This window comes from Papilio polytes, unplaced genomic scaffold (genome assembly GCF_000836215.1).
Source record: "Papilio polytes unplaced genomic scaffold, Ppol_1.0 DF823399.1, whole genome shotgun sequence".
NCBI classification, from domain to species: domain Eukaryota; kingdom Metazoa; phylum Arthropoda; class Insecta; order Lepidoptera; family Papilionidae; genus Papilio; species Papilio polytes.
The window spans coordinates 534,867-545,713 of record NW_013525805.1 but is presented as its reverse complement, the minus strand read 5'-3'; positions in this window follow the sequence as shown (position 1 = coordinate 545,713).

Here is a 10,847-nt window from a genome sequence, read left to right as displayed (position 1 = left end):
GAATTTAAGAAAACGTTAACAATTTGAATTGAACTTTAGGGATTTTAACGTGAAAGTAACAAGCTATTTTATCAACACAGTTAAAATTTTAATATTTACCAGTTTACAGGGGATAACTTAGAAGTTAACCTCGGCGTTGCTAAATGACACTGTGATATTATTTATATTGTTGAATAAGAAGTCTGTGGTCTCTGCCTATCCCTCTGGATTACGATCGTGATTTATGTTGTGGTTAAAATTATGTTTTCAAAATTACAAGTTCCTTACGAATGTCGTAGTAAAGGGAAATTTGTTGAGCGCTGCATTTGATCTTTGAATGGTTCGTTAACTTTGTTAGTTGTTAATGTTATTGAATAATCTAGAATTATTTGAAATAGGTAGTGATGTTCTAACTTTCAGTTAATTTGTTTTGATAGTTTTCCATAAGGTTTGCTGTACACCAAGTTTCTTGAACGATTTTCGTTAATTCTCCCATTCCTCTGTGAGATAGAGAAGCTAAGAAGTTTAAATACACCTTAATTTAAGGTGTATTTAACTGTCTACTGAACACAATTTATTTCATTAAGCTAGAATTCTTAGTTTTCGAGATTGTAGGTTTTAAAGTGACCCGGTTTCAATGCTCTTGAGTGTATATAAAGTAATTATGAGTTTAAACGTATAAATCCACAAAGGAATCGCTGATTTCCCAAAAAATACTATGAATAGCGTAATCAACTTAGCAGCGAATGCAAGATGCTGATACATCAAATTGGTCAATTCCGAGTCGTTTGCGGCATTACAAGCTCTGCTAATGAAGTTTTTTAATCAATTTTTATTGTTTTTTCTTTCAAAAGAACATGTACCTATTTAAATTTATCTAAATATCCTCATATCTATTTAGAAAATAGATCTATTTTTACGTTAATCACGCGAATAACGGTCTATATCTATAATTTTTCCTTAGCCTGATTAGTGAATATTTGAATTTTGTTTTTCTTATTAAAGTGATGTCATTGCTGATGTCTGCCACAGTTACAATAAAAATCGCGAGAAATATTTACACGGCCCGAAATATTTGAGAGAAATGTAACGAGTAGTAGTCTATCAACAGTAAAAAAGTAAATCGTACTTCATACTAATATTATAAATGCGATAATTTAGATGGATGGATGTTTGTTAGAGTTTGTAGCCTAAACGGTTGTACTGATTTCGATAATATTTGGTATAGATGTAGAGGATAGTCGGATAGTCTGGAAGAAAACAAAGGATACTCACTATTGTTATTTAATTTTACGCGGACAGAGTCGCGGGCAAAAGCTAGTATAGATTTAATGTGTAACTGTTTCTAAAATAGCAATCAAATAGCCTTTGCACGATAACGTTATTTAATATTTTGTTGTTATATTAGAATATAGAACAGATTTCTACGAAGGATCCGCTTATACCGGAATAGCATGACCTCATAGAAGTTTAACAATGCTTATCCTTCCTTCCTTTCCTATCTTTTATCTTCCTTCCTTTTTGTATCCTTTAATCTTTCTCACATTAGGGCTTTGCAGCACATGTTTGTGGTATATTTTTCCTTTTTATATTTATAGTCTATAAATGTTTCACTTTTATTTTCTTATTATAAGCACAGTAGACACTTGTATATAAAAAGTTGTATTTTTAAATGTTAGAATGATTTTATACGGAATCGTTTTTATAATAATACTAGCTTTCGCCCGCGACTCCGTCCGCGAGTAATTAAAAAAAAGGGAATAGTCTATGTGTTCTTCCAAACTTTCCCCTACATCTATTATATGCTAAATTTTATCGAAATCCGTTCCGCTGTTTAAGCTACAAACTCTAACAAACCATCAATCCATCCATCTAAACTTTCACATTTATAATATTAGTAAGATTAGTAGATTTCATACTAATATAAAAATGCGAGAGTTTAGATGGATGGATGTTTGTTAGAATTTGTAGCCTAAACGGCTGAATGGAATTCGATGAAATTTGATACAGACGTAGAGGATAGTCTGGAAGAACACATAGGCTAACCGCTCTTGTTTTTTTAATTCCGCGCGGACGGAGTCGCGGGGGAAAGTTAGTTTACTAATATTTCTATTACTATTCTAACTAAGCTCTAGGCTTGTGCTAATATATGGTTAACCACGGGAGTCGGATGACGGGATTCGAACACTCGACGACGTGATAGGATATCCGTACCCCTAACCCCTATTGGCGATTATATTTAAAATTTTACATTATAAATCTTTAAAAAATAAATCCTTTCGACTGCAAATTTTAACTAAATGGTAAATATAACAGTGTTTGCATAATATGTTTAAATAATTCGTTAGTTTTTGTATATTATGTTATTTAGTAGGGTAGTAATAAAATTGGGACTATCACGTCTGCGTTTTATGTTGCAGTTACGTTCACAGAGCGGCAGAGCGTGTGAAATACGGCCCACTTGGAATAAGTAACTGTGTAATGATGGAAGTGCTATGGAATACTATCTGAAACCTCGTGGATATAACCAAATTTGGATGCCGAAAAAGGTATTTTCTTTATTTATCTTATACTAAAGGAATTTATAATAAAATTCTATCAATGATAACAAAATTTCAGTAAAGTAAATATAACTAATAATTGCACTTAATTGTTCTATACTAATATAAGAAGAAAGATTTGTTTGTTAGTTTGAAAAATTCTTTCTCTGTTGGGAAATTACACTATCCTTCAGTTCCATAGTCATATTTATTACTATTTTTTTACGCAAAGTCCCGCGCAAAAGCTAGTCTAAAATCTGCATGTAATAATATTTAAATTACAAAGTATCATAATTAAACTACATAACTAAATGTAATAATTAAGACACAAAGTTATTACGAAAATGATTTATAGCGATACGAAATATTCACATTTATATGTAATTTCCGCTGATTTTGAAGCGTGTAATTGAGTCAAGTGAATTTCAACGACATATTTTACAAACATTTCCCTCGAGGAGATATGGAGCGAAATGTTTGTGAATAGGCTTGTCAGTAGCTTTGCTTAAACTCTAGTCGTTAACTCCTATTCAAACCTGTGTACATTAGACTTGAATGTTGGAATATGTTTTTTATAACTTTTAATCCAGTATTCATTCCAGTAATTTTATAGAACAGTTTTTATCTAGACCACGATTCCACTGGCTATTATGTGATGATATGGTTACCCTAACATAACATGGGCTCCGAACCTTTCAGTGGGGACATATAGTAAGCTGGTAACGATCGTGATGGTGTTGATGATGATGATGTTGATGGTGGTGATGATGATGATGATGATGATCATGATGACGATAGTAATAAGATGGTGCGCGATAATTTACATATTCACCTTACGTATGAAGATTTCCCATAGTTTGGACGAAAGACGCTGGCAACTTGATCGAAATCTTTGCTACATAGTGAACGAGCGTTCAAATTGTTTATTTCGAATACGCGGAATTGTTATTGGGAATGGATGGGAACCTGCCGGATACACTTCTTATTTGCTTTGATACTATGTCTTTCTAAATATAAAATTGAGACTTTGTTTTCACTTAATACTTCTTTAGGGTAAATTCCGCGCTGCTGTCTTTACTCGTAATTTAATTTGATTTTATAAAGTTTGAGTTATTTTCAAGACTTTCAATGATAAACGCATTATTAAAATATTTTGAATATTTCAATACTAAAATGTTTTTAATCTGTCATAGCGATGTTAAAATATGAAACGAATTTTGCAACACGAATGAAAAACCAATTTACTTTTAAAATACCACCGAATGGAGTTTGCATGAAGTGAAAACATTTGTGATATTACGTTTGCTCTACTTGCTTCTTTAATGCCACACTCGGAATCGTTTAGTGATTATTTAGAAGTATCTTAGTATGGCTTTGTCTTATTAAATCTACAATATCTACCTACGCATTAATTGCGATACTTGCTGATAAATATTAATATTATAAAGAGGATAGATTTGTATTTTTTTATGTATCGAAATACCTCAGAACTACTGGGTCGATTTCAAAAATTCTTTCATCATTAAAAAGCTACGTTATCAGTGAGTAACATACGCTATGATTATGTATTTATTTTTAACATTTTTTTTAATTTTACGCGGACAAACTCGCGAGCAACAGCTAGTGTTTTATGTTTTAACATCAGAAGTTATAAACCTATATTATAAAGAGGAGAGATGTGCATTTTTCTTTGTAATAAATACTCAAAAAAATATTTGATCAATATTGAAAATTCCCTTGCTTTTGCTGATGTCAAAAAGCCAAATGCTTTTTTTCCAGTTCAGTTGACAATTGTATGTGGAATTTTTAAGATGAAAACTTTATTTTCAATATTGCGATAGTTCGCTTACGTGAAAACTGGAAGTGTTCGTATCGATTGTATTCCATTGTAAAGGTACATTGAATGTTTGCTAGCTTACATATATCTGGAAGTTGTATCTCCGAATAATCTTTATTTGATATCTACCTAGATTCTTTACAAAAAAAACAGTATGTTTGTTTTTGACCGTCAAGGTAGAATTTAAATATAAGTAGAAGTCGGTATCAGTCAAGGTAAATTCATTACTTAAACGTTCAATTGTCAATTGTTATAGTAAATGTAGAAAGCCCTACGTAGAAATATCACTGCATATCTTGGCTGACACCGACATCAAAGTAATAATAATTGTACCATATAGACATAATAGCTACAATAAAGGAGGCCTGATTAGTTAACGAATTATTTCGTTCCTTTTTAGTGTATTACTTTTGTTTGAGAATATTTGGTTTTTAGTGTATTTTGTTTGGAAGTCGGTTTTGTTTTTTTTTATTAAAATTGAAGAAAATAACTAGTGCAAAGTTGTGAAAATCTGAGATAGCCAAAATTCTGTCCAACGTCACTCTGGCACACTCTCGTCACAACGACAATACTACATTCACGTCAAAAATGAATGTAGAATTGTATAATTTACCTATTAAACCTTTAAATATAAATTAAGCGCGTCCACCGTGATAATTGAAGGGGAAAATATTCAAATATTTATTTGTTGTGATACCTTTCTCCCTGTTTAATTGATAATGTTTTTTGTAATAAATTGGTACAATTAAAGATGATGAAGGGCTTTTTGCTTTTTAACAAATAAAAAACATCAACAAGTTTCATTTCGATATCAATATTCGTTACGTGAGTGGCTCGAGTGGCACTTGTCCTCCAATATATTTCGCATTTTAATTGGCAGCGAAGTTAAATTTAAAAAGAAACGTTATAATTGTACTTTTACATTTTCGATCATAGCCAAGAGGCTGAGTGAGAGTCTGAGGAAGATTCGAAAAGATATCATATTTCAATAAACTTATATAAAAACTACGTACATAAAAACCCAAAAAATGGAACAATGTTGAGAAGACAAAGGGTCTGTCCGACAGTTCTTGTAAATTGTCAGATAACAATGCAACATCTAAGACTTGTAATGGAAATATCGGATTTAGGTACTCTATTTGATAGTGATGTCGCTTTTAAGCTATCTGAGCTTCTATCAGCCAGTGGTGGGACAGGCCCGAGTCATTTTTTCGATTGATGCCCCCATAGGGGCAACGTTGATGTGAATTTCTAGAAGTTTTTATTTGAATTAAATGTACGTACATTTAAATTAACCCTTATTAACATTAGTTAATTTCAAAGTTTGTCAGTTGAATGAATTTCAACGTAAGCTTTGGGAATTGTTTGTCCCCAAACAATTTTCATCACTCAGTGATGATGTCAAAGTTTGATATTGGATTGTATGTATCAAGACAATTAAAGTATTAAATTGTAATTCAAAATGATTATTGTACAAGAGACAGTAAATATCGATTAACATAATATCTAAAATCCAGTAGTTTTCAGTCTCGGCTGAACGCTTCAAACTGTTTTTGTAAAATAACAATATCGGTTATACACTCTAATTATTATTGCAAGTGATTTTTTTCTGGCTCTTTTATAATAACTGGCTGAATTACAGCGTTTATTCACCCCAGTATAAAAGTAAAAATCACGAAATTTTCAAAGTGCAATATAATCTTTTAGCGCAAAAATGTTGATGAAAATTTGTAAAATATCGTAGAAAGGACATTCGGACGTGTCCAATTGGAATCGTGTTTCATCGCCGTCCTACAAATTGGATCGCATGTAGGTTGACTCCCAATTTACTTTCTTACCTGAGAATTGTCAAACCTCGATAGTACTGATTGCTATTTTATAAAACGCTGTAATTAAAGAATGATTTAAAAACTCGAGTTTTCAATATTGCATGTTTATAGTTTATTTAACACTAGCTGTTCCCGTGCGACTTCATCCGCATGAAATTATGAAAATTTTATTTTATTGTTTTCATTTGTCTAATTATCAATTGTAAATGTCAAAATGACATGAAATGTTGACAATCTAGCTTCCCTGATGTTGGCAGCAACTTATGGTTTCTTCCCTACGTTAGGGTTTTTATCCAAAATATTTACCGCCTAAGTTTAATGGTGTTAAAATATATAGCCTAAAGCGTGACGTAAGTGTGGGGCTTTTTATTAAAAAAGGAATTATTCAAAAATATGCTCTAATTGCTGACATCTTAGGCAACAAAGAAGTGTGTGTTTACGCTTTATTATAATAGTATAGATTCTTTAAGGACATTCTGGGTAATAATTGACTTTATTTACAGCAGGCAAGACAAGACAAGATCTAGAAATACACCATTATCTTTATGACTAAAACGAGAAGCTAATTTGTATAGTAAAGTGAAAATCCACTTTACTATTATTAAATTAATCACAGATGCGTTTCTACTACTATTCTTGTTTTTTCCATAAACATTTGTACCTACGTCAATTTGCGGTGAAGCTCAAAGTGACTTAACATGTAAAGCTCTATTGATTTATCTCGATTAAAATCTACCTTGTGTGCCAGAATCGATTAATCTGTGTTTCAAATGCTGGAGAGAAGATTTTTTAATATATTTTTATTACATAGAGTTGAATATAAAACTTTTAGGCCTGTCATGAAATATTGGTAAAATGTTAAAATACTTGACATGCCGCCGCTGCGAAAAATCCTTCAACTCCTTTAACAAAAATAAACATCCAAAAACTTGTAAACTAAAAGTCGAAATATATAAAAGCTATCCGCTAAACGTTTGTCTGATAAAACTTTTTATAAAACAATTTTATTGGCAGAGAGCTTAAATCTCGCAAGCTGCTAACTTAGTTGATATAATATTAGTTTTCACTTTTTTCTCTATATACCAGAACGTTAAAGTAAGGAAATAATTAATACGTCATTGTTAAAGTTGGCTTTTTTGCATAAATTTAAAAATGAACATTAACTGTTTGACTGTTTAACGCCTAATTAACTCGGAGTTCTCTTTGGCTGCAAGAATTCCCTTTGTTTTGTCCACGATAAAAACAAATCGAATATAATTTTGTTTCCGTGGAAAATATAGTACATTACAAGGTACAGATAAAATATCGTAAAACGCAATTCAAAGCTGCCATAAATAAATTAACATATAAATTGTTTTCGTCCGACTATTTGCATAACAAAGGGCCTAAGAATGGCATGTCACGGAACAGGCAACAAATAAGAAAAAGTCTTTTCATTTAAAGGACTTATACAACATTTAGTTTTAATTAAAATAGATTTTCAATAGCATCGTTACATTAACATATAAAAAAAAATAAGTTGGTGTTAAAATCAATTAGGTCGACTAACTAACATTATTCTACTAGCTTTCGCCGTCTCTCCGTCCGCGTGGAATTAATAAAAAACAAAAGCAAGTAACTATCTTATGTGTTCTTCCAGAATATCCTCTAAATCTATACCAAATTTCATAGAAATATGTCCAGTCATTTAGGCTACAAACTCTAACAAACATCCATCCATCTATACTTTCGCATTTACAATATTAGTATTAGTATGATTAATTTCACTCGTCAACGTTGGTTCAACCGTTTACAGCACGTGTGACGCCAGGCTAGTAATTCAGTCGATTACTGAGTATTGTACGTAGTAATTAAACGTTTCTGTACAGCGAAAATTTAGATGAGGAGATTAGAAAATCATTTAGTCAATCCGTTTCGTTTCATTTTTTGGACGAGTAGAGTTTCCTACCATTAGGTAGGTAGGTAGTAGTGACCTTGTCAAATTTCTTTTATCTCGCGTTTAGACTGTTATCTATAAATCTACTCAGTTGTTAGAAAGCAATAAATTATACTTATCTTAAATATTATACGATGATGATGTCTTCTCTTAATCCGTCAATGACGAACCTTGCTATCTCCAATTGTACCATCGGAGGTGACTGGCAAAACCGAACTTATTTATAAACTAGCTGTTCCCGTGCGACTTTATCGCGCATGAATTATGAAAATTTTGTTTTATTGTTTACATTTGTCAAATCAACAATTACAAATGTCAAAATGACATGACATGATGACAACCTTGCTTCCTTGATGTTGGGGCCGACTTAGGGTCTTTTTCCCACATTAGGGTTTTTATCCAAAATATTTACCCTCTAAATTTAATGGCGTTAAAATATATATCCTAAAGCGTGACTCAAGTGTAGTGCTTTTATTAAAAAAAGGATTATTCAAAAATATGCTGTAATTGCTCATATCTTAGGTACCAAAGAAGTATGTGTGTACGCTTTATTATAATAGTATACATTAGATTATGTACTTTTACGTATATACCTGTTTAATATACTAACTATATAGCCTCACACTAAAGAATGGTTAGCTATATTAGAACTCTGACAAAGTTAAGCTTAATATGTACACCGCTTTCCTTTTTGTATTTGTTACTTTGTGTACCTCCTTTATGAGTCATACGAGCTTTCGCCCGCGACTCCGTCTGCGTGGAATTAAAAAAAAACAAAAGTAAGTTCTAGACTATTCTCTACACTTATGCCAAATTTCATCGAGATCTGATCAGCCGTTTGGGCTGCAAACTCTAACAAACATCCATCTATCCATCCATCCATCTATCCAAACTTTCGCATTTATAATATTAGTAAGATATAGTTTGTTAAAATGCAGGGTGTAATACATGCGAAATAATTTTAGTAATTTGGGCAATGATTAAAACGTAATAAATTTTTCAACTCTTTTTTATTTCCGAGTTATACATATATAAAGATAACATTCCTATCCTAAACATTAAAATTAAGTTGTAATTGATGGCTACATTTGATTCGTCTCTTGACTTGTAATTAATTTCCCTTAATACTAAACCTATAATTAAATAACACCTATAACAACGAAATACATATTTATAATGTTGTTTAATCTACAAAATTTCAACAACAATTTCTAAAATTGTTTAAATTCGATGACATCAATTCTACTTAGAACTATCTTAATTAACACCGAAAAAAGTATACCAAAATGATAACAGATTTAAAGTATACATTTGCATAAATTTTCTTCGCTATCTCAATTATAACGGTTACTTGAAGTCTACTGAAATATCTCTATTCAAGTATACATATTTCATAAAACAATTTTAACAATTTTAGACTACTAATAAACTTAAAGTATCATAAAATGCTCTGAATTAGAGAAAAACGAAATGAAATGAAGCATCAAAATTATCATTGTCTACTATTAGCTATTTTCAATGTTATTTCCTGCTTACAAAATGCGATTATTCTTCACTACTGTTATACGTTTTAAAGTTAATATACATTAACTTAGAGTGTACTGTAATCATTGGTTTCTCAATAGTTTTGCATAATCTCACAAAACTTTCATTACCAAGTTTAGGTCAAAATTATTAGTATATTTACATAATATGTTACATAGTGTTTTTGTTCTACATTTATAACACTTGGATATGTACGAACTAAAAATTATAATCTGTATTTGAAACGTTTACTTTTGTATTCGCAGAAACGAAACATTATGCCATTAAAAATAACAACGTCACTGAAGTTACAAGCAATCTATTTTCATAGCTTACGATCTCATCTGTCTGTGTTTTAATTATTTTTATGTTTGTTTATAAATGAATACATAAAATTTTATTATTGAAATGACATGGTAAAATAACTGCATATTGGAATCCTTAAAACAATGGATTCTTTTACTAGGATTCTATAATTTATGTCTGGACGGATTTGAATTTATTCATATCTAATTTCAACAAAACAGACATAAAATAATGTAAAAGAAGATGCTTCAGGTTTGTATTTAAAATTATAATCGTATGAGTTAACAAGCAAAATTAACCTGAGTATTTTATTTCTTCTTATAATAGTTAAAGTTGTAAGAAATACAATTTAGTATTAAAAAGTGTCAGGCGTTTAGTTTAATTTAATAGGAGAGAACCAAAAATATGACGATAATATAAAATTTTTAAAATATGTTTATGATATTCTAGACCAGTGTTCGTATTTAAAACAATTGATATGCTTTAATAGCATTAATAATGCTTTATTTTACTAAACCTAAAAAATAACTTTTCAATTTTTACTAAATTTATTACTCTTACATTTGCGCAGTGGACATCAGTATGATACTATTTTTCCAGCAGCATTTAAATATTCACTCAAAATTATCATGGTTCCATGCAATGCAGCATTTGTAACCATTTTCGATATATTTTTAACTACTATAAAACCCGGCCAATAAAAAAGTTACTACCCACCGTTACAATTTCTTAATTTCGTTTTCTAATATCAGTCTGTTTACGTACATACATTTATTATTATCCATACATTTTATTTTGTGAGATACAAGACTTAGGGTGAGTTGCATCAAATCGCCGGTTATCGTAAAAGTTATAATAGGGTTACAAGTGCAAAAACATATTCTCACAGAGGTTTT